The sequence below is a fragment of the Fukomys damarensis genome, unplaced genomic scaffold, assembly GCF_012274545.1.
Source record: "Fukomys damarensis isolate Sample0158 unplaced genomic scaffold, DMR_v1.0_HiC HiC_scaffold_8, whole genome shotgun sequence".
NCBI lineage: Eukaryota > Metazoa > Chordata > Mammalia > Rodentia > Bathyergidae > Fukomys > Fukomys damarensis.
Genome location: NW_022900920.1, coordinates 20,802,815 through 20,828,860, shown reverse-complemented (window position 1 = coordinate 20,828,860; position 26,046 = coordinate 20,802,815). Strand labels below are relative to the sequence as shown.

The 26,046-nt window shown below is 35.5% G+C and overlaps 1 protein-coding gene across 3 annotated transcripts in view; it reads left to right on the top strand.

Moving 5' to 3' along the window:
* The window catches only part of Ccdc172 (coiled-coil domain containing 172), a 111,474-nt gene that overhangs the window by 81,065 nt on the left and 4,363 nt on the right, over nt 1-26,046 (top strand). The window lies entirely within an intron of this gene.

The window sequence follows — 26,046 nt, the reverse complement described above, 5'->3', positions numbered from 1 at the left end:
CAACAAATTAAAAACATGTAGTTGAATGATTTCCCAGGAAACAGGCTCCTGTAGTTCTAATTAAGTTAGTATTCTTCTACTTCCCCTTCATTTTCTTCTGTTAAAAATTTCCACTTTTATTTTCTTAACTTCTTCCAAATACATTTCATAATTTTGTTCTTATTCTTCACCTCCATTCTTCATGTCAGCATTTACCTCATTTATCTCCTTTTTATTTGCACTAGGGATCGAACTTGGGACCTTGCTCTTGCAAGGCAAGCTGCAGAACCCCTGAGCTAAATCCCTGGCCCCTCATTTATCTACTTTACTGAATTACTTCTACTCTTTGTAAGTAAAGTCTCTCTTCCCCTCAAAATGATTACCACATAACTAAATCTCCCCTTTCTGGTAAAAATTTTCATTTGAAAGTCTCCCTAAAGAATATAAAGCTGTAGAATAACTTGTATAAATTAAAGCAAGAATGTATATTCTCAAAAACTATGCTTTGGGAAAACTACCTTGTTGGTTCGAGTATTAAGAATCTTTTTATTTTAACAGAACATTGTAACATGAAGTTATATGATAAGGTCTGTATGTCTCGGAAAGATTTTCTGTAACACTGATTCCCTTGTCAGAAATCCATCTTTTGACTCCACATATGTATCTATATTGAGTGAATTTGTTCTTATGCATATTTACCAAGCTATTATTATAGTCCTTTATGAGTATTTCTTTTTAGAATTTTTTTCTGTTATGTACTTTATGGGTCACAGATAAAAATAACAACAGCAACGATTATGATTATGATGATGTGGAAGTAAAGGAGAAAAAAGGTATTTATTTAAAATGGTCATGCTGTAACTTTAGAATGAGGCAGACATTCAGTCCTATTCTGGCTTTGCCTTTCCATTGTGGCCTTAGGTCAATTAATTCATTTTTCTGAGTTTATTTCTCAATTGGTAATAAAAGAATGCAATAATATGCATTTGTTGGGTGGTTGCACAAATATTATGATATAGTGTATATAAATGGTGTAACATAACTCTAATGTTTAGTATATGCTCAGTTAATTGTTGTCATTTTCATAGTTTTTGGTCAGAAGACAGTATGGAATATGTGAAATGAACTTGCTGGTTCATACACTTTCTTGGCTTGTTTGTTTTGGAGACAAAGTTTCACTATATAGTTTATGCCGGCCTTGAACTCACTGTGTAGCCCAGTCTGGCCTTGACCTCATAGCAAACCTCCTGCCTCAGTCCCCTGAGTACTGAGATTACAGGCTCATGCTACCATTCCCAGCAAGATGAAGTACTTTTTTCTCTTGCTTTGATTCTACAAAATTTCCTATGTGTGGCTTGTATCCCAAAACCATGACCCACTTGGCTATGGTTGAAGTACAGCTTGAAGATGTGAAACAGATTTCCCTGTAAAAACAAAATTGGCATCTTTTACAGAGCCTGAAACAACTGAACTCACCAGCCTAGAGATGCTTTGGGGGATGGTTCAATTTGCTTTCGAGAAAATCCTATTTGTTTTATACTCTTGGGACATAACAAAAGTCTATCAATGTAATTTTTTGGACACTAACGTCTCTTCTAAATTTGTAGTGAAGGTAGCGTAATGAACACAAAACTCTGACTCTATTCCTTATCCCTGAAGTCTACTACTATTATAGTAAAACTATTCTTTGAAGTCCTAAAGGACAAAGAGAAAAATGATGTTGAATTGGTAGCAGTGTGACCTTGAGAGCTAGGAAGTGGAGAGATGAATGGGGAATAAGTAATTTAGCAAACTTGAGAGAGTAGATCTCAAACCAGCAGATGGAAACAAGGAAATGGGAAAAGCATTTAGATTTGCCCTCGCAACATTTTCAAAACACTGGGAAGTGGAAGTGCTCAGTACCTTTAGAAGTGGATATAAAGGCCGAACTGAAAACAAAGAGATTGGCTGAAATGTATATTTAAGAAATACTGAGATCCTCAGATCCTGTTCCCTGCTTTATCTAGGGAATAACCTCTCACTACCTTGGAAGAAGTGTTTAGGTTTATTTTCTGGAGAAAATAAAGAGAGTGTCTTTAGACTGAAGTCACCAGGGACTGTTGAGGATAGAAAAATGTATCATTACTGAAATAGAGGGGTCAAGCTCTGTATTCTGAATATTGTGATCTCCAACCTTTTAGTCTTATTCATGTCTCACTTTAAGTAATCACATATCCTTCAGGCCAGTGTATTCAAGTGTGGTCTCAGGACTGGCAGTATCAGTGTCATCTAGAAATTAGTTAGAAATGCAGATTTTACAGCCCTTCTGCGAACCTCCTGAATCCAGAACTCTGTAAGTAGAGCCCAGTAATATATTAACAAGCTCTCCAGGGGATTCTGAAGCTCACTGAAGTTTGAAAACCACTCCTATAAGCAAAAGATTAGAATACAGTCTGATAATTTTCACAGAAGAAAAGCATTGTTAGGGGGTTTCAATAAAACAGCTAGCCAGATGACCCTAGAATGATACTCACAGTTGACAATCTACCCATGTACTTAGGGTTTGCATTTAATTCTACGGCTTCTCTGAAGCACACAATGTTCACAAGATACATATGAATCCTCTCCAACATGAAGAGTTATACAAAAAAACTATAGGAAAAGGCAACTTGGAAAAAAGACAAGAGGATTAAAACTTTTAAAAAATCACTGGTAGCTTCAGAGAGATGAGAGGAGATACTTGTGATTTTAGAATGTTTTAAATAAATTAAATTTACTATAAGCAGTTTTTAAGAATTAATAGAAATTAAAAGAGAAAGCTGAGGATATCTCTTAGAATGTAGATTTAAAAGAAAAATGAGGGAAAAGATAAAGACAGTTTGTGCAATATCTGAATAATAGGAGTTGAGGAAAAAGAAAAAAGGAAATTTTTAAGAATTAAAGGACATGAAGTTTTAGATTCAGAGAGCCCTTTGAAGAACCAGTGGAAAACATTAGACTTACTGTCCACATGACATCATCATAAAATTGCAGAGTACTCAGAACAAAGATAAGGACTCTAAACTTCTAAGTTGAAAAATATGTCTACTGTGTTACTTTTGTCATCACTGAGATACAATATTTGACACTCACAAGTTAAAAGAGGAAACGTTTATTTCAGCTTATAGTTTGTTGAGGTTTCAGTCCATAGTTGACTGGCTCGAAGGCAGAGCAGCATGTCAGGAGGCATCATAGAAGAGAAACAGTTCATCGCATGGCAGGCAGAAGTCAGGAAGGCAGCAAAGCAGCAACAAGCCTTACCTTCCCTTTTATCCCATCTAAAGCCTTTTGGGTGGTGCCACCTATACCCAGCGTGGGCTTTGCCATTATCCACGCCCAGAACTATGCTAAATCAATCAGCAAACAGATTGAATAATCATACCCTTAGTAGATATTCACATACCCTGTGTCCAGCCACCTCCAGAAAGCCCCACCTATGAGCACAAGAGGCCTTGGAAGGATATCTAGATACAAGCTATAATCACAAATCAGAATAATATTTCTCAAAAGTCACACTTTGATGACCTGCCCCAATTGGCTTACCAATTCACAGGGGAGAAGATAAAAACCTAGACATGGAGAAACTAAATCCCAGGATCATAGCTGGCAGGCACAAGACTTAGACATCAATAAATCCTATTATAGTAGCACCAAAAGAAGATGCTTCTAAAAAGAAGACTGAATGAATAAATAAATATTAACCATGGTTAGAAAAATATTAAAGTATGGTATTTTCTTTATGTGACTTCCCTTCACCCTACCCCATACAATAAATGAAGAGAATGTCTGGCTGGTTTAGCTAGAAACCAGATATAATTGGTGATAGGTGAAGAGGGGATTTGGATGTTGTTCTCCTTCCTCCCAAGAGTTTATGTGGCAAAATCTTCATCACTGGTATGGTGAATGGAAGTAGTGGAACCTTTAAGAGGTGGAGCCTAAAGGGAGTTCCTTCAGTTATTGGGGATGTGCCCTCAGAGGAGAGGTGCACCGTGGCTTCCTGTCTGTCAGCGTGATTTATCTTTTTGTTCATAGCCCTGGTATTTTGGTGTTATCTACCATGAAGAGATGCGCTCAATAGCTCTCTTGTCAGAGATGTGCCATTTTATTTGGACTTCCAAATAACATAAAGTGAGCTAAAACTGTAAACTGTAAGCTATAATATAGTGTAAGCTAAAACTATAAGTACCCAGCATCAGATATTTCTTTACAGTAATTTTTAAAATGGACTAATTTCTAATAAATTACTAAATTTATTAATAAAATTACTAATAGCAATATTTAAAATGGCGAATACATTCCAAGAATCATTGCCTGTTAGAACAAGGGATGAAGACATTTTTGCTCTTGGTATGAGAAGATAAGTAAACACAGATTCTTTGCTTAAACTACCATGAGTGTGGCAATTGCCAACTCTGGTCCTGGAACCTGGCTTGCATTTGGCCTTCATAGTAACACACCCCTTCCCCATTTTTTTGTTTCTTATGAAACAAAGTTATATTATAAATAAGACTTTCTGGAATAGAACCATGTTATATTATGTTAAGAATCACAAATGAGCCAGTTGTGATGGTACACACCTGTAATCAGCTACTTAGGCAGCCAAGATTGGGAAATTGTGAGTTTGAGGCCAACCTGGATAATACAGCAAGAACCCAACTCAAAAAACAGCAAGCATACAAGAAAGAAACAGAAATAAGGTTTTGTGTCTAGAGGATAATAGTAATATTGAAATTATGTGAGACCAATTGAGAATATTTCTTCTGCATAATTTCATTATGCAGAAGTAGTAGTGAAATCATGTCATTGTGAGTTGGCAGTGCTCTACTCCTAATGCATGCTATTTGAATATAGCACATGTTATGCAAATCTTTGACATTAATAAAGAATAGAAATTGTTTCCTGATGTTTGTCAGGAAGAATGACACCAAAATGATTGGTGTAAGGATTGATTCTAATAGTTTAATATAGATGTAATTGAGTTCTGCAGTGTTGTCTGGAGTCTTTTTGTTCAGTGCATGAGCAAAATATATAGTCTTCCATGAACAAACCTGGTCAAACCATTCCTTTACAATGTACCATAATTCTTATGTGTGACAGTTTGGGAGTTCTTGGTCATCTTTCTGTTATTATAAAAAAAAAACTGAGGTAAATCAACTTATAAAGTATTTTGGCTCACAATTTTGGAAATTTCAATGCATGTTTGGGATGACCCACTGCCCTAAGATTTCTGCGTGCCAGAGGGCACATTGTGGAAGCAGTTTAAACAGCAAAACCATTAGCATGCTCTCCATGATGTAAAGAAAGAGGAAGAGAGTTCCCACCATCGCCTTTCAAGACCACACTCTGAGTGATCATAAGACTATCCACTCTTCTACCATCTCCTAATAGTGCCACTTTGGGGGAATAAACCTGTAACACACAGATTTTTTGCTGCTGTCATTTTCAAGACAGTTTTGATTAAGCCATATTAAAACTAAGTTTCCTATTTTGCTTATACTGTTTATTCCTTTGACCTAGAATATCATTTCCCGTTTCCTGCCTGTTAACCTTTTGCCCATTTTAATAGACATTTATTGAACACTGAATAAGTTGGATGCTTTTACTTGAAGATTGACCAGATACCCAACTCAAACTAGTTACGAAAACCAAAGTAGGATTGTACTCCCTCACTTAAGTAGGAAGTCCTAGAATGCATCTTGACTGTAGGTACAGCTGGATAGAATGGTTGAAAATCAGACCAGTCTCTCCTACTAGATTGGTTCTTCCAGCTTCATATCTAGCAGGCACTGCCCTTGTGGTGGTAAAGTAATTCCTGGCAGCTTCAAACTATTTTTCTATGAGTCTAACTATCCCCAGTGGACAGCACACCTTTATCCAATACTTCTAGCAGATATCTGAACTGGCTGTCATTAGCCAGCCTTGAACTAATTGCCACTGCCTGAACCTTCTCCGTGATCCTGATCAGCTAAGTGAGTCTGTAGGACAGGGCAAGAAATACAGACAATTTAATGCAAACCTCATACACTGAGAAAGAGGAGGCATAGTTCTCCAGTAGAAAATGGGAGTGCTCTTACCACTAGAAGGAAGAATAAATGTCAGGCATTACCAGAAAACACCTTTCATATTCTTTTCGTTATTGTTTCTTTCCCCCTGCTACCAGGGATCAAACTCAGGACCTTGCACTTGCAAGGCAGGTGCGTTGCCACTGAGCTAAATCCCTGGCCCTACACCTTTTGTATTCTAAGCCAGTGCTGGCAAACCTGTGGGAAACCTGTTGCAGCAGGCTGTTTGTTATTATTGAAAGCTCTGAAAGTTTTTGCCCCTCCAGAAGTCTGTATATTCTTCAAAGGTTGATTCAGGTGTCATTAAATCTTTTCTAGGTCCTGCTCAGCTACAGGCAGCACTAATCCTTTAATTCCCTTTTAACTTTTATATATACTTAAATTAAGATACATCATTTGTATTTGATTATAGTCAATCCTTTTTTCTGTTTTTTCCAACTGCTTAGGGCAGAGACTATTTTATTTTTTGAAATCTGGTTATTCATTTAGTCAACAAGTATTTATTGAGTTTCTACTATGTGCCAGACATAATGCCAGTGCTGGAAAGATGGTGTTCCAGAAACACATTGTCCCTGCACTGACAAAGATTAAGTGAAGAAAAATTAATGAATAAGGAATTACAAAGTATATGTTGAGAGTTTTATGATTCATATTTTAAAGGGTTACTGAAAAAACAGGGACAAGGGAAAGACTCTTGTGAGTGATAAACTGACACAAATAGAATGAATGAGTTAACATGATTTAGGGTGATGTGGAGGTGGGTGATGCTTTTTGAAGAAGAGGAAATGGCCTATGTGAAACCCCTGAGGCCAGAGGTACACCAAGAGCTCTCAGTGATCTGAATCACATATAAGAAAAAAAAAATGTAAGCCTAGGCCTGATCATGGAATGCATTATAAACCACTGTTTAGACTTTACCTTATGAATAATGAGCAAAGGGTTTTAATTATATTTACGTTTAATTCATTTTGTCTGTCACTGGGAAAGAAATTGCAGGTAAGCAAAACTAAGAGCGGGGAGTCCAGAGGCCATTGTAATAACAGGTGAAATTCACAATGACTTGAACAAAAGTCATAGGGTAATTATGGGAGAAGGAGAGCATATTTAAATCAAAGACTTCATGGTAGAATGGAAGAAGGAATGTGGAAGAGAGAGATGAAGGAGTCAGAGGGATTAAACATGACTTCTATGTTTCTAGCTTGAATACTAGGTTGCATAGGAGTAGTGTTTATTGGTATAGGTGTTGTCGAGCAGTGGCAAATTGAAGGGAGGTGCAGGGGGAAAAACAGTGAGTTCTAGTTTCATGTGATGCGTGTAAAGCATCTGCAAGATATCCAAGTGGAGAGATCTACTTCTCTCGAGAGGGGAATATGGGTTGGAAATAATATGGGTTGTTGTCAACTATGGACAGTAATTAAAGACTTGGAGATGAAATGGCCTGAGGAGAACCAGTGGATTTAGAAGAACGCCTGTAACAGACTCTGGAGAAATTACCAAAAGCTAAGGGCCATTAGAGGAAGAAGAGACAGCAAAAGACAGTGAGGATTGTCTTAAGAGATAGAAAAAAAAGTTACTGTGACATTGAGGAGGATTAGCAATAGAGCTTTCAATAAGAAAGAAATAGACAACTGTTTCAAATGCTACAAAAAAAAGATGCTACAAAACATGTTCACACTGTTGAGTATAGTACCTAACGTCGTTCATTTGTATTCATTCATCAAAAAATGTTTATTAAATAACAATTGGACCAGGCTCATTAAGTGCTAGATACTAAGGATATAAAACTGTGTAAAAACTACTAGTAAGTGTGTGATAGTTAACTGATTGTGTCAATTTGAGTAAGAAATGCCTACCTAAATTGGATCACTATAGTCGTGGGTGTGACTGAAGGGATTTACTCAGAACAGAAGACTCACCCTGGGAGTGAGTGGCACCAACCAATAAGGTTGTCATTGGCATGGTATGTGTAGAGGGGAAATGAAGAAGGAAGGCTCCCTTCTGTCTCTTTGGAAGAGCTCTAGTCTCACCTTCACCTCAGATATGCTCTCCTGACTTTCAGTGCAGACGCCTCAGCTCCCAGCACAGACTCTGGCATCCTCATATAGACTACAGTGGCTCCAGGGCTCCAACTGGATTATCTGATCTCCAATGCACAGGCAGCCCTTACGTACTCTTCCCCACCTGACACTGCAGGCAGCCATTGTAAACCCATCTTGTAAAGGCTTATTTGTTTATGGATCTTACATTGATTCTGTTTCTCTAGTAAGCAGTGACTGATAGAAAATGGTTAGTAGTTTTCTGTACAATAAACTATTTTTGGTAAAACTTTAGCTGAGAATACTTGAAAATAGAATAAGACATCTAAGGATACACATAATTAGAATGTTAATATTCACCTTTCTTCTTTTCCCAGTGAGTGAACAATCTAAATGAAAGACAGTTGATTTGCACTTAATTAATTCAAGCCAAGGAAGATGTCTTTGGTAGGTAAAGGACTCATTAGTAGGACATACCCGAATATTGTGGCTTGAAAGGTGTCATTTGCAAGTGCAGTTGGCTCTTAGATTTTGCACTCTCTTGATTCCTCAGTGAAGTTATTTTGTTCATAGGTTCACATGAAGCCCATGAACCGCCCCCGCCCTGGTACTGGGGATCGAACTCAGGACCTTGTGCTTATTATGAAGCAGGCATGACACCACTGAGGCAAATCCATTGCCACTATGAAATTTCTTAAAATGTGCCCATCTTATCAAACAGCATTTACAGAAATTGTTTATATTATTGAATTTAACACATTTGATTAAGCCAAGCAAGATGAGTTCATTAAAATCTCTCCCTTATGGTACAGAGTGTACACGGGAAATACAGAGCATTACATCAGCATTCTTCATTTCTTATCCGTTGTCCATTGTTTTTCATCAAGGAGCATGAGACAGTAGCTGATTGGCATCTGTAACAGTTTTGCTCCTTGGAGGATATTTTGTTCTCAAGGATGTCATTAAATTATTTTTTGCTCCTTATAAAAAAGTATCATATTTTAGTATGAATTAATTTTATTAAAACAGCTTCATTAGAGGATTTAAATTTAACAGTCTTAGTAACAATATGAAAACTAGAAAGAAAAAGCTCTCCAGGATAGGAGAGTAGAATAGGAATAGAGTTTCAAATAAATCAGAAATATAAAGAAAATGAAGTGTTTAGTTTCCTAAGTGACTTCAAAAGTTGAGTCAGATGAGTGTGCTGATAATATCAGCCACCCCCTCCACTCACAGATAGGATTAATAGCAATAGAACTGGCCGCGGTGGCCCACATCTATAATCCCAGCTACTCAGGAGGTAGAGTTAGCAAAGAGGTTAAGGAAGCTAAGACAGGAAGATGGTGAGATCGAAGATGGCTCGGAGATATAGCAAGACCACAACTCAAGAAAAAAAAAAAAAAGAATTCATAGCAAAAGTCCCATGCATTGAATAAATGCCTGTGCCAGACACTTCATAAATATTCATCTGATTCTAATACAATAAAAGATACCCAATACCACACATACTCAAAAATGCGAAAAACAGGGAAAATGTATTTGCAAAAACTGATGGAGTGATAAGAGTTAATTGTAATAACAGAGAACTTTAAAAGTTAATAAAATGAAACATAGAAAAATGGTCAAGCGATATTAATAAGTAAGAGAAAAAATACAAATCCTAATATTCATGTGAAAAGATGCTCAAACTCATTTATAATTTAAAAATGCAAATAAAATCAGATACAATTTATCTAACAATGTGGCAAAAATTAAACAGGATTATGCCAGAATTCTTTAAGTTAAAAATAGAAGGCATGATCTTCTGTTACAATATTCTTAGAGAATTTGTCAGCATTTTTACATTCATAACTTTTAACCCAGCAGGTATTACTTGGTAACCAGCATGGATAGTGTGAATATTTTGAACAAGAATGTAACATTTGTAGTTTTTAAAATGACCTAAATATGAATATTCCATAACATTTAAAAATTGAAGAATATTTATTATACATTTGTGAATGTTTATGTTTAAACCTGTGATGTATATCTTGCATGTATATACTACATAGATATTATATATGGATTCATAGACAGTGATATATTTTATTAATTTCCTATTGCTGCTGTGAAATTATAGCATATTTAATGGCTTAAGTCTATATACATATATTACAATTCTACAGGTCAGAAATGGAAATGGGTCTTTAATGTGGTTTAAATCAAGATGTCTACAGGGCTGTGTTCCTTCTGGAGGTTTTAAGGGAAAATCTGTTTTATATCCTTTTCCAGCTTCTGAGGGGCTGGTTGCATTTTTAAGCTTATGGCCCCCTTTCTTCATCTCCAAAGCCAGCAGTATCAGACTGTCTCTTCCTGTCCCTATCCTTCACTCAATTTAACAAGTTAGTCTTTAAAAAGAACCTTTTTCTGCCACATATATTTCAAAGAAATCCCACTTTGAAATATACAGTCCACTGTGGATATGGTTATAGCTCCAGAAAAAATGTTTTCCACAAGGAATCCAGTGATAACCAGAACTAAAAATACTCAAGACTGGATGACCATAAACAGTACATTGAAACTAGTACAAAAGAGATCAAGACCTAATTGTAAGGCCTGAGACTATGAAACTACTAGAATAAAACATAGGGAAAACAATTTAAGACATTAATATAGATACTGGCTTTTTAAAAAAGAAGATCTGAAAATCACAGAAGAGAAAATAAAAATTAGACAAATTGAATTATATCAAATTTAAGAAGTAAAGTGGGAAGGGTGGGGGAAAGGAAATAAGGGACAAGAAAAATGGGAGAAAAGGAAAAAATGGAAACAGTCTTTGTAAATAGGGAAGGGTGGAGGGGGGTGTGGGGAAAAATTGAGAACCAAGATCTGACATATAAAGGTTCAAGATCCCAATGATGAATGTAACTGTACTGTATACTTAAAAAATACCAATAATGTCAATAAAAAAGACAAAATGAAGTAAAGGGACAACTAGCAGAGCAAGAGAAAATATTGACAAATTATTTATCCAAGCAAGGATATTTTTTAGTCCAGGATATATAAGGAACTACAAAAAGGAACTCTCCCCCTCCAAGTCATCCAATTTTAAAACAGGCTAATGGGCTGGGGATTTAGCTCAGTGATGCCACTTCCTGCTTCACAAGTGCCAGGTCCTGAGTTTGATCCCCGGTATGAAAATAAATAAATACATAAATAAATAAAATAGGCTAATGATCTGAATGTACATTTCTGAAAAGAAGATATACAAATGGCTGAGTATCTGAGAAGATGCTGAACATCAAAAATTATTAGAAAATTGAAGATAATATTTTGCCCAACTCGAATAAATATAAACAGAAAGATAAAAATAATAAATGTGGATGAGAATGCAGGGCACTCATAAACTTTAGGTGGGAATTAAATTAGTACAGCCATTATGTAAAACAGTATGGCATTTCCTCAAAAAGCAAAAAATAAAACTATCATATGATCCAACAATTCTATTTTTTTTCTATTCAAAAGGAAATGAAATCACATCAAAGAGATACACTCCCATGTACTGCAGCACTATTCACAATAGTGAGGTTTGGAATCAACCAGTATTTGCATTTGTGGGTGAATTGACAAAGGAAATGTGATATGCATATATCTGATAAAATATTCAACTATAAAAGTAAAACTGGTCATTTATGGCAACATGATGGAATCAAAGCCGTTATATTAAGTTAAATAAGGCAGACACAGGAAGACATTTGTGCATTCTCACTCATATGTGGAAACTTTAAAAAGTTGATTTTGTAGAAGTGGAGAGTATAATAGTGAATGAAAGCTTAGAAAGTTTAGGGTAGAGAGGGATGGAGAGGGGTTGCATAACAGGTATCAAAATACATTTACATAGGAATAAGATTTAATATTCTAGTACAGTAGGGCAACTCTTAGTTTACCTCTTTATATTTTATAAAGAACTAGAAGAAAGGAGTTTGAAGATTCCCAACAAAGAAATAACAAATGTTTTGAGGCAGATGTCTCTTAACCTGACCTGATCATTGTAAGTGCTGTTCATATATTGGTTTATCGTAATTATTATGTGTCAATAATCATGATTTTTTAAAAAGTACTTTTTAGCCTTACCTGAATATTGAAATTATTTAGGGAACTTTAAAGGTTTAGTATTTGTTTTTGTTTGGTTTTCTCCAGCATTATTTCTCTTTTTAAAATATTTTAAATATGAGTGTATTTAATATCCAATAAAATGTACACATTTTAGGTGTTCATTTCAGTAACTTATAGTGGTAAATTATAGATAGTATGAAATTTAGCATTTTAGCTATTTTAAGTACAGTATGTAACTCAGTAACATTAAGTACATTTACATTGAAGTGTAACCATTCTGAAATTCTGTCTCCAGAATTTCATCCTCTCCAATTGGAACTGTATCCATTAGATACTAACTCCTCTTTCCTCTCTTCTAGCCCTTGCTGACCTCCATTCTACTTTCTATTTCTATGAATTTAACTATTCCAGATGCCTCATATAAGTGGAATCGTGCAATATTTAACCTTTTCTGTCTGGGTTATTTAACAAAATGTTTCAGGGCTCATATATGTTGTAGGATGAACTTTGTTTTGTTGCTGTTTGTTTGGTTGGTTGTTTTGTTTTGTTTTGAGACAGGGTATCACTATGTAGATAAGGCTGGCCTTGAACTTGCAATGATCCTCCTGCCTCAGCCTCCTGTGTGCTGACATTGTAGGTGGGAGCCCACAAGCCCAGCAAGGTTTCTTTTTTTAAGGTTGAGTAATATCCATATCGTGTATATCCCATATTTTTTTTTCCTTTCACCACCAGTGGACACTTGAGTTGCTTTCACCTTTTGTGTATTATGAACACTACTGCTATGAACAGAGGTATGCAATATTGGTGTGACTCTAATTCTTTTGAATGTATGCCCAATAGTAAATTCTTGGGTTAGATGTTGCATCTATGTTTAGTTGTTTTAGAAGCACTCATACTGTTATTTACAGCTGCTATACCATTTTCCATTCTTATCAGCAATTGGAATGTAAAATTTCAATTCTTCACATACTAACATTTTCTATCTTATTGTTTTTAAAATAGATATACCAGTGAAAGTGATAAATTTTAACAAATGCAAACATTTATACAGTGTCATCACCCAAAACAAGATCCATTCCATCACTGTAAAAACGTTTCCTCGTGCCCTTTCCCAGTTAATTATGCACACTCTTTCCCTCTTGAAGCCATCACTTTTTGACTACCAACCACACAGGTGAAGTATATTTCACCTCTCTGTTGCGTTCCATTAATCTGTATGTCTATCTTGTATCAGTACCACAGTGTTTTGATTGCAATTCATTTAAGCAGCAATTGGGCAGTACAATGCTTCCAGTTCTGCCTGCATTTCAGGATTCTTTTGGCTGTCCTTTGCATTTCCATATAAATTTTAGAATCCGTGTGTATTTCCTCATAAAGTCCTGCTAGTATTTTACAAGAATTTCATTGAGTACATTGACTAAGTTGGAAGGAATTAAAATCCAAACAATACTGTCTTTCCAATTTGTGAACATACCTTTCTTTTTTGGCCTTCTGTCATCTAAGTAACACTTTAGACTTGTCAATTAGAAATCTTGTACATCACTTGTAAGATATTCTCCAAAGTATTTGATTTTTTTATGCCTTTGTACTTTATAACTCCTTAATTTTATAATTACTCATTGCTAGTATATAGAAATATACTTAACTTTAATATTGCTTGTACACTTTGTAATCTTGCTAAATGCACTTATGATATTAGATCTATGAAGATGCATAGGATTTTTATATATTTTCTGACATCATCGGTATATAATGACAACTTAAAAACTTATTTTCCAATTTAGATGCCTTTTGTTTCTTCTTTTTTGCCTTAATGCACTAGCAAGAATTAATACATTGTTCAGTACAAATGATGATAGAAAATATCCTTGCCTTGTTTCCAATCTTAGTGACAGAGTTTAATATTTTACAATTAAGTATTATGCTAGCTGTAGCTTGTTTTGTAATGCTCTTTATCAAATTTGAGGAAGCTCCCACTTAGTCCTACTTTGTTGAATATTGGCATTCTAGTGATGTATATTTTTGTATATGTTATTCCATCTTGAATCTCCATCTAAATTTTAAACAGAAACAAAAATAAGCAGCAAAAACTCATGCCAAGGTTAAGGCTCCCCAAGTAATTCCAATATGTAGTAAAAGCTGACAAGGCATCTCATGGTTTTAGTATTACTGGGTTCCTTGAGAAAAACATTTTTCAGTTGATAAGCCCAAAAATATTGTCTCATTTGGACCAGAGTCTCACTGGACCCTTCCCAGAGCTAGCAGAGCCTACAGACCTAGTGCTGACAAAAGGTAGTTTTAAAAGTGTGTGAATAAATTTCCTATCACTTCAAGGGCTGATGGTTTACAGGCTAGATGCACAAACTATTCCACTTTATGGATCATTTTTAAAATTTTATTTTTTTTTTTTTTTTTTTTTTTTTGTACCGGGGATTGAACTCAGGTCCTTGTGCTTGCAAAGCAGGCAGCAGAACCACTAAGCTAAATCCTTGGCCCTGTAATCTTTTTTTTTTTGGTACCGGGGATTGAACTTGGGTCCTTGTGCTTGCGAGGCAGGCACTGGAACCACTGAGCTAAATCCCTGGCCCCCAAAGTTAGATTCTTAATATTTGAAACAGAAAACAACCCTGTTCCAACTTCAGAGGTCTTTATAAAGTCAAGTTACTAAGAAATGAGTAGAGGGTAAGCAGAGAGAACCTTCAGAATTGTACTGTGAATCCTCTAAGTTTGTTCCCAAAAGCTGACGTGAGAATGGGCACCATTCCATTTGTCTTTAGTGGTCAAATCCTGCCTAAAATGAAATGTGTGAGCCTGTGGAATGCTGAGGAACCTGGTGAGTTTTGATGGTATTCTTCGGTACTGTTACATGCATCATCTTTTCAGCTCATGAGAATGGTTCAAATAGTCTCTCACTTTACAGACTGCCTAATAACAGCTGAGACACACTATTTGTTTACTAAGACTCAACCTCAGAACTGTGATCTGTCAGTTGCAAGTAACTACAGTACAACTGTGATTGGGGAATAAAAGTCTTTTTTGTTGCTCAGCTCAGAGCCAAAGATGATTGCTTGATTTTCCACACTTTTGGATTGCACTCTTTTAGGCTACTGTAGAAATTGGAGAGGTATGAGTTTTCCTGATGTGTCTCCATCGGCTGTTTTTAAAAATATTCTTTCTGTTCATCTCTAGTGTTTGGTTCTCTTGTCTCTTCCTTGTCCCTTTTCTATGTGAGAGGAAGGATAAATCACTGGATTCTGTCTTGGCATTTTGATCATTAACCTAGTGTTTCTCTGGATCCTTCCTTTCCACTAAGGCACTGATACGTGACTCCATGTGAGTAAGGCTGATTTTCTCTTTACCAGTCCTGTTAGAATGTTCAAGTCCTATTTATCTATTCACTGTTTTCCTACTCCAGGCTTAGCTATTTACAGTAAATCTCTCACTATAGCTTCTCTCTGGTCACAAGTACAAAACATATATATTTTCCTTTTAGTCCAGAATGAAGCTTGTAAACACTATAAATTATATAGATATAACTGTAAACATAATTCTAGCATTTCTTGACTCTGAGATAGAATCAAAGCCTTCTTTTGTTTAGTTCCATTTTGTAGATGATGTGCTTTAAGAATGAACATTTACTCTTTCAACACTCTCTGATTTCTAAATGGGAAGCAGAAGAAATTATGATTTATGTTTTTATTGTTCTGGCACAAATTCAGGACTCTGTACCTGCTTGATATTCCAGAAAGTATCTCTTGTGCTGGAGGATTTAATATCATACAACAACATTTTTCTAGTGCATCTTAAAATAATTCAGCTGTAGTTCACATTTATTGAAAAAATGTGGTTAAAAACTGAACAGCTTGTATGCACTAAATATGAGTGCTTAGCTTCTTATTTGATGGGCCTTTAGTGAAACATCTGAAAATGTTCCTGTGGTTTTAGGTTTGGGATCTTTTGAAAGGACTGAGACTCTCTTTTTTCATCAATCTAATTGATATTCAATATTTTATAGCAAGAAATATACATTTTTACCTCTCAAGTATATCGGTGTTATGTCTGAATCCAGATGGGATTAGATTAACTTTTATGTATAAACATCTCAGTTTGTATTAAATTACTAGTTCCTTAGATTACAATTTAGAAAACTCATCTAACAACTTTCTTAGGGGCTGGGGATTTAGCTCAGTGGTTCCATCACCTGCCTTGCAAGCACGAGGACCTGAGTTCAATCCCTGGTACCAACAAACCAACCAAGCAACTTGCTTAGGTCACCTTAACAATTTATTGAACCTGGGTTCTTAATGGTATAAATCTTTCCAAAATATTTTTTCTTCCTTCTTTCCTTTTTTTTTTGTTTGTTTGTTTTTAATTAAGACAGTCTTGCTGTATAGCCCAAGCTGGTCTCAAATGAAAGATTTTGTTGCCTTACCTCAGTGCTGAGACTACAGGTGTTTGACACAGTACCTTGCTTTTCAAGATACTTTTCAAAGACATCACCCTGCTTGTCTGGGTTGCTGTTGTTCCCTGTACCATTATTAGTTGTCTTAGCTCTGCTAGTGATCAATGGGCCAGACCATGAGAGGAAGAATTCACTACTAATTGACTTTTTTTTTTTTTCAGTTTTTTTGAGACAGGGTCTCAGTATGAAGTTGAGACTGACCTGGAACTCACTATGTAGCCCAGGCTGGTCTCGAACTCACAGAGATCATCCTGCCTCAGTCTCCCAAGTGCTGGGATTACAGACGTGCACCACCACTCCTGGCACTGCTAATTGACTTTTAAGAACTGCAAAAGACATAGCTCAGTTGTGGCCATTTTGAGGGCTATTGCTCATGTTCCTTTGCCCTGTGGCCTTTTGTCAGCCTTCAGAATAAGGTACTTTTATTGTCAAGATCTCATGAATTTTCACACCATTCATAAACATAATATTACTAAGTCTGTGCCCTAACAACAGGTTCATTGAAAGTAATACTTCCTGAGAAAAGTGTCCACACTATATCCTTGAATTTGTAGATAAAGCTTTAGCTAACACAGAGCCAGAGGCAAATGTGGTATCTTCCTTGTGTTCTGATGCATGCATTTCCTGTATTCCTGCTGACTAATGCAGCAGCTTTCTACCAGTATAATATGGACATTACTATTAGAATGTGTTTCTTTAGAAATTGTGATGTTTGGTCATGTGATACCATAGGCAGGTGATTATATATGGGCTGAGTTCAGTCAGGAGTATTTTATTGGCACTATAATTTGGATTTAAGCGACTTCCAAGGGTCTGTATAATAAAAGCAGTGTGGCCTTAATGAAACAGGGTCTAATGGGAGGTCTTTGGACCATCAGGATCATGCCCTTGAAAAGGATTGTTGGTCTCCCTCTCTCTCTTTCTCTCACTTCCCAGCCATGAGATGAGCAGTTTTTCTTCACCCTATGCTACCACCATGATGTGCTACCACAGGCCCAAAGCAATGCAGTCAACTGATTATGGACCAAAACATCTAAACCTATAAGAGGAAATAAGACTTTTCTCTTTATAAATTTGTTATTTCAGGTATTTATTACAGTAATAGAAAGCTAACTAACAAAGTAATGGACATCATATTAGACTTTCATCTTATGTCATATAAGAAATGTAAAAGAAATTGAAATGTAGAAGCAGATATACAGGTCTTTAACATAAGTAACCTAGTTCTTGGCTCCAGTTTTGAAGGGACAGTTTCTGAACAATGTCTGATTCTGTGGCTCTAATAATCAAGGTGCAACTCTAAGTAAAGAAATAATAAGAGACCTCACTAACTATATATATTTTTTCTGTGAACCATTCAAGGACCTCTGTTTCATTTTCACAAAGGAAATTTGTCAAATCCTGGGATATGCTCTGATCAAATCAACTCAGTTTGCCCCAAAGGACTCATTATAAATAAAGGATTGCCTGGTGAAGTGCTGTGCACCCACAGACCCTTCATCTAAGTGTAAATAAGTAAATAATAAATGAATGAATGAATGAGTAAATGCCAGGATGGAGACCAGGCATATTGATAAAGCTTTTCTCTTCACTTTCTCCTTCTATATTTTATATTTCAATAGAATCCCATGTTTGTCTTCAGAAAATAAATAGAAGGTAAGCCTGTTCTTCCACATAGACAATTCCGTCTCTTTCTAAACCATTGAATATCCATCTACACAACAAAGAATATAAAAGGAATAAACATTCCATCAATTCATCAAAATAGTCCTTAACTTGTAAAATTTTGTGTTTGTTCCTAATCTTATGCTAGTTCTTTCATCTTATCCTGTGGTTACTCATACCAACCCATCATTTCAGGTCTCAATAGATGAATGCAATTTTAGGTTGACTTCCATTAATTTTTCAATATTTAACCTAATAATAATAATGATTCATCTCATTTCCTCTTCAGGGGTTACCTTCCAATCTTAGCTGATGAGGTGTTATCTTCATTTCTTTTCTAAAGGAACATCTGGTTATGTCTCCAAATAAGAACCATGACCTTTTACCCATTCGCTAATTCCTTCAACATTCTAACTGGGCTCCTTTTCCTCATTCTCTTACTATGCCAGGTGCTGGAGGTAAAATGATGATTAGAACAAGGGCCTGCCCTCAAAGAAGTCACAGTGTAATGAAGGAGTTAGATTACATACCAGCCTGGTTTATATCACTTAGGAGCTTACAATTGCAAGGTGACAAGAACATATTATGTTTGAGGGGTGATAAATGATTTTCAGGGGAATTGGCAAAAGACAGTGGTCTGGGGCAGAGTTCCTTTGGTTCTAGGTGCAGTGGTTTGATACTCAGTTTATTCTCCAGTGATTAATTCTGGTTAATGGAGTGTAACAACACTGGCATTCTTTCTAGGAAAGAGCTTTTCTTAGAGAAGGAAACATCAGAAAAAGCTTATCTCTGCCTTTCAGAAGAAAAAGATAAATAATCAAGAGACATAGACTGGGAGGATGGTCAGAGAGATCCTAATTCTGAGGCTGTTTCTTGAGCTCTGATGGTTAATAATCCCAAACTTCTTGTGAAAATTTAGTGTTTAAAAAATTATCTAGGGGAAAGGAAACAGGGAAAGAAAAAATATGAGAAAAGGAAAAATGGAAACAGTCTTGTAAATAGGGAAGGGTGAAGGGGTGACAGGATGTCAGGGGAATGGGAAAAAAATAAGAACCAAAATACATCATGTAAAGGTACAAGATCCCAATGATGAATGTAACTGTATTGTATACCTAAAGTGTACCGATAAACCTAATGGGAAAAATTATAAATATTTAAAACAATTTAAACTCTAAGCACTTGCATATGTAATTATTTTAAAAAATATGTCTATGCATATTATCAGTTTTATATAAATATAACTTAAAGTAGAGAAAGAGGATCCCAAGATTATATGACACTATATTCCATTCAAAGAAAAATAAAAATTTTAAAAGCTTAGCAACAGTAGCTAAGCAACACATTAAAGAGTGCATTGATTTTCTAGACAGAGATTTGTTCACTGTTGGATGAAAGTCTTAAAAATTTTAGAATGCCATTTAAGATTGATGTATTATATATTGATGATACATTGCTGTTTTATTCATTTGATATTTACTTGAACTAAAAGTCTATGTTTATCCTTCAGGTTAATGAAGGACAAAGGATTTTATTAGAATAAAATGTTACTTTAAAAGATATCCATAAACATTCATGTTTCTCTAGAGCAAATATCCTAAAAGTGTAAATTTTCGTATTTTTTAACCTTAGATTGTCTGATCTTTGATTAGTTCTTTTGTCCTTATAAAACTAAAATTCAGATACCACTTTCATCTTCATGCATTAATAGTTTGAAAGAAGCTGATATAGATTATCAAATAAGGAAATAGAATGTGAAAAGTTTATTTCTTAAGAAGAAAAATTTCATTATAGTGATTACACTTAAATTTGGTCTACATTTTGAGGCAAACTGCGTCGCATTCTTTGTACACAGTGTTCATTGAGATATTGGCTGAAATCTTCACTGATAATACATTACATTTTAAAAAGAATTTTAAAAGCTTATGTGCCCTTCTATACTTATTATTTCACAGGATACTTTAAAATATGTGAAATTGTTTCAGTAGGTGATACTTTTCCATTTTATGTGTGAAAAAAATGGATAGTTAAGTGAGTTGCCCAAGACAAGTTACTTATGGAAAATGTTAATAATAGAATTTTAGAATAATGGAAAGTTTGCTACCTGACTTGCAGGGTAGATCCTTCTGTGCTCCTGAAGACTTTGATTGATTTCTGTATGTAAGTTTGGTGGCAAAAGTTATAGAGAAGAGTGATCTGCATAACAATAAGAAAAATTCTTATTTTTCCTGGAATTCCTGAAGAATTCAGGAGCGAGTTTGCATAGACATGATGATGGGACAACAAAGGGACCTGAAAATTACACAGAAGCTTCACACATTCTCAGGTTTTAAAAAATTTGAATAATTTCTACTGAATTTCCAAAACACTTTGCATAAAGTAGGAGAGAGACTTATGTGGACAAGAGATATGGATTCTCAGGTCTTAACTGATGATTTACCCACTAAAGTGGAGTGGTAACATGTTTTGCATGTGCCTTCTTCCTCTCTCCTACTCTTATTGCAAGTACCAGGTACCCTGTATTAACGGGGGCAACCTGGTATCTCCAAGGATGAGAACAGCTACTGATCCATGTCTTCCCCTGGGAGGAAATCACCTAAAACTTTAAGGGAAGGTCTCCAAAAATACCAAGCTAATGACCCAGTAGAAAATTATTAGCCTCTAGCCACCGTAGTGGTGCCATAAAAGCTAGTCCTGTTCTTTAGTTGATGGCCAGTTTGATCCTTTTTGTCAGACTCATGCCTCTGGTTTAGGTAACGTGTCCATGTATAAATCCTGCCTCTGTGGCTGTGCTGCACCACCGGACATCATCTCCATGACAGCAGATGCATGATTGTGTTAACAGGCAACTGCAGCAGTAAGAAACACCTACTGGAATAATGAAAATAGGAGAGTCACAGTAGAGCATCTGTAAAACTTTTTGCAAATACGAATTTTTGGGGAACATATAGTATCCCATTCGATGTGACTGATACAGTTTTACATAAATAGAATCCTATGAAAATATAAAATTCTTTAACAGAGAAATTGCACCCTGGTTTTCTGCGGGGCTCATCAAGATTTATGATGTGTTCTTCTGGCCTCATGACCTGTTCTGCTTTTTAGTTTACTTTAGTTCGGTTTTGCTTTTTAATTGAACCAATTTTTTTCATCTTCTCTTTTTAAAAAAATCAATTCTGATATTACTGGACCTGCATTCCTGCATGGAAACAATCAGTTACCTCTTCTATGTGGAGCTGCAGCAGCCATTCCTTTATGGAGCATTTGGGATCTTGACAGCCACGAGTGCCATTACTCCCTGTTGTTGCACTGAAGCTGATTTTAGTTATCACTTGCACTTGTTTCTCCTATTAAAAGTTAATTGCTTCTGTATGTCCCTGTATCTGCTGAATGGGAGTGAAGCTTGATCCAGGCACAATGGAAGAGACTGTTTCTTTTTCTTTGAGGAAGTGAAGAATATTTCCCTGTGTGTAATATGCAAGTACATCAAAGACGACTGTATTGGAAGAACCCCAAGTTAAGAGATCGTTATGAAATAAAGTATCATGAAGTCTGACTGGAATATAGCAAAAATGAGGGATGGAGAAGTTAAACTGAGAAAAGGACTGAACTTGAGCAATAATTTATTTTTGACTATGAATAAAATATCTAATGTCATATAAAGGAGGCTACATATGAAGTGAAAAAAATATCCAGAAAGCAAGAGCTTTTTTAGATCCTATATAAAGGAACACAATAAAATGCTGCAAAAACTGTACCATACACTGAGAAAAACATTTGTGCTTTGTGTGTGTGTGTGTGTGTGTGTTTGTGTGTGTGTGTGTGTGTGTGTTTGTGTGTGGTACTTGGGATTGAACACATGGCCTCTAACATGCTAGTTAAAGTGTTCTATCACTTAGATATGTTCCTAACCTTTAAAAAAATTGAGACAGGGTCTCCCTAAGTTGGCCAGGCTTGTCTTAAACCTGCAATCCCTCTGCTTCAGCTTCCCAGAGTGCTGAGATTGCAGGCATTTGCCATTCCCCTAGCTTGAGAACGTATTTGTAAATATAAATTTTACTGTAAATGATGTTGACAAGTATAGTGAAATTATGTCTGAGCATGTACAGAAAAATTGTATGAAAACAGTTAAATTGGTTGCAGTAGTTTAGTACAAATGATGAGAGCACAAATAATACCATCTAGTAAGCTATATTTAATTGGTGATATTGACAAGAACTTAAAATGTAGTATATCATAAATGTGAAGCACTTAACACATCTAACCAGGTAAAATTCCATGACTGAAATCCAGATACTCTATGGCATCTTTTTATGTATAAAAAGTGTGATGGCTTATACCACACAGACTTTGTGGCTCAATGCTAACTTATTTCTGGACAATTTGATTGATACTAGAACCTATAGACTCTGAAAGCATTCAAAAACAGCTACTTAGATTTTTAATTTGATTTGTTTACTTTACGTAAAGTTATGCCTTTGTGAAACTAATTTGGCAAGAAATAATCTGGCCCATTAACCCACAGTATAATCATTTCCTGAAATGAAGGTCATAATGTGAACTATATTACCAAAACTGTACAGTTGGAAAAAGAATCCCAAAAAGGTTCTCTGATTTTAAATTTTATGAAAATAAACTAACATTGCTTATGTTTACTTTTATAGTTTGGTATTGATAAATATAAACAGAACTACAAATTGAAGTTTTTAAAATGCAAAGCAATTAATAACTGAAAACAAATTAATTTACAATAATATCAGAATACCAGAACTGATCACACATTCCTCAATAATCACTGTTAGGGAAAAGAGTCTGTGTATCTTAAGTGGCATGAATATTTGTAAGATCTACTTTTGCATTTGATGCTGAGTGTCTTAGCTACTTCTCTCATTGTTGATGCTAAATACTCAACACAAAGTTGAAGGAGGAAAAGTTTATTTGACTCGCAGTTTGTAGAGGTTTGAGTCCATAGTTAGCTGGCTTCAATGCAGGGTGACATGGCAGAGAACATCACAGAGGAAAAATAGTTCATGGTGGGCAGCAAAGCAGCAAAGTAGAAAAGAAGCAGCAAGTGACCAGCAACAACCCTCTTTCTGTCCCTTATATCTTATCCAGGATACCTACGCTTAGGGTAGCACTCACACCCGGGGTGGGGCAGCCCTAGTCCTAGCATCGTACCATAAATCAATCCCAGCAGCACATATACTAGATCCAGCCGCTTCTGAAAAGCCCCACTTACGACTACATTAGGCACTGGGGGTACATCTAGATACAAGCCATAACACTGAGTAAAGGAAATTATGCTTCCCATTGAAGGTCTTGTGATTTCGGCTTATGACATAATAGCTATATCTAAATTACATGACAAGTTCAGGAGTAACACATTTTTGACAAAATTTCATCAAAATATTTCTATATTTTAGTGGGGTTTTTTTCTTTAAAATGTTAAATACTGCTTATGTCTCACATGCCAATTTGTACTGTGTTACACACTTCTGTCATTGTTTAGGAAACATAAAGTAATTTGGCTTATTGTGCTGATACTTGACCAGACTGGCATCTGTTCTGCTCTATTTATGTGATTAGATGGCCCCTGAATGAATGACTTCAGCCCTGACCTAAGCTTCTGTGTGATGGTTCATCTTGATATGGTGATGAAAGACTACATTAAAGAAAATAACCCAAATGATGCTTATAAACAGAGAGTCTAAAGTGGTGGGACTCATCAGAGTATCTCTAGGACTATCTATGGGGAAAATGTACCCAGACCAGTGACCTCAGGATATTGTTTCTGTGGAGACGGATGCCTTATCTGTCTCTAGATTGACAACAGTGTCCATAATTATCATTCAAGTATGTACCTTTGCTCAGATGCAAAGCTTACCAAACAATGGGAACTTCATTGATACAGCCTGGGTAGAAACCATAATTACTGTACCAGGCTCAAGAAGTTAATTTTTTCCTTATATATTTGCTTAGTTACTTTTCTCTCATTGTGGGACAAAATACCTAACACCCAAAGTTAAAAGAGGAAAGTTTTATTTAGCTCATAGTTTGTAGAGGTTTCAGTCTATAATCAGCTAGCTCCAAGGCAAGGTGGCATCACAGAGAACATTCATAGGAAGCAGAGGTAGCAAAGAAACAAGGGATCTTAACAGAGTCTTGCTGCCCATTTTGTCTGAAGTACTTAGGGCAGGTAGCACTCACACCCTTAATCCTAGTGCCCTTGAACCTAGCCTCACATCATGAATTATTTCCACTGTCACATACTCTAGATCCAGCCACCTCAGAAAAAGTCCCACCTATGACTGCATGAGGCTTTGGGGGACATCTAAACACATACACATTGATGCACGTGCTTTCCAGTTTACATAGCAGCCCCTCATCAATTTGTGTGGCTAAATTAGTCTCTAGAGTCTAATCACCTATGGGCACCCTCACAAAGTATCTTAATATGTAAACAACAGACCAGACTTGACTATTTGCTTATTTATAATTCAGTGCTCTAAATATGGCTAGACCATACATATCACTGTTCAACTGAATTTATGTATATGTGTGTAATAGTGAAAGGTTTTCTTACTGATCATTTAAAAATAAATTTATTGTTACTTTATAAGCTCACATAGAATGAATTAATTTAGCCACTTATAATTACTTTTGGAGAAATTTTTGGACCATTAGTGGGTAGTTCCCAGAAAAGATGTTTCTATGGATGCTTTATTTTTATTTTTATCTAATCCAGTGGCTTTATATCTTGAAAATTTTACCCAATAGGGTAATTGAATATGAGTTTACTGTAAGAAGTCACATCAAAGTGGAATAGTCTGAGCCTACAGTGTCCTCAACTGTTGCCTGTGGCTATCAGTACTTCACTCTGTAAGGCAAAAGCAAAGTGGTTAATGGCCCTTATAGCCTTTTGCACAATAAATTAATTGATGTGGAGTTTACATTCTTCCCAGAGGTGAATGGGCATTTTCTGATATGCATACTTAATATGTTATGTGACAATGTATTTTATTTATATATCATGCCACATAAGGCTTTACAACTTGTACCAAGTCTGTCAATATTGAAGTCAATAAAATTTGAGTGACTGTGAATTAAGATTCTGAACAATTAATCTCAAAGCTAGAGTAGTGAAGAGTACATTGAAATTATAGATATATGTAAGTTTATTATATTATTACCATTTTTGTTTTATCCAAAAATAATTAACCTTTCTTTTTAAAAGTTTCAACATGAATATATTGAAAAATATATTTATATTTACTTATGAAAAGGTTACTTGGGGTGAATCTGCCTTTTAGAAATTGTTTTAAATATTCTTGAGTATTTCTAAAGTTGTAGGTGAGTTTTAAGAAAATTAATTAAGAATTTTTGTTATAAGAAATAATATTGGAAATTGATATTATAAAAGTAGACATATTTCTGAAAGCAAAAAGCAACATTTAACTGAGATGTGAGTGGGACAGAAAATCAGACAGTACTGGCTTTTTAAAATTCTTACAACAGGATTTGCTGGACTTAATAAAACCAAAAAGCATTTGTTGGAGAAGATCTTGAAGGTCATGTGGTTTAACATTCTACCAGATGTATAAATCTCTCTTACGTCACTCCAGATAGTCATGCGACCTCTCCTTGAACACTGGCAATGACACTGGATTTATTACCTTTCTCAATCAGTTCATAAATTTTATCTTCTATCTAGTTTTAAAGGCATATATATATA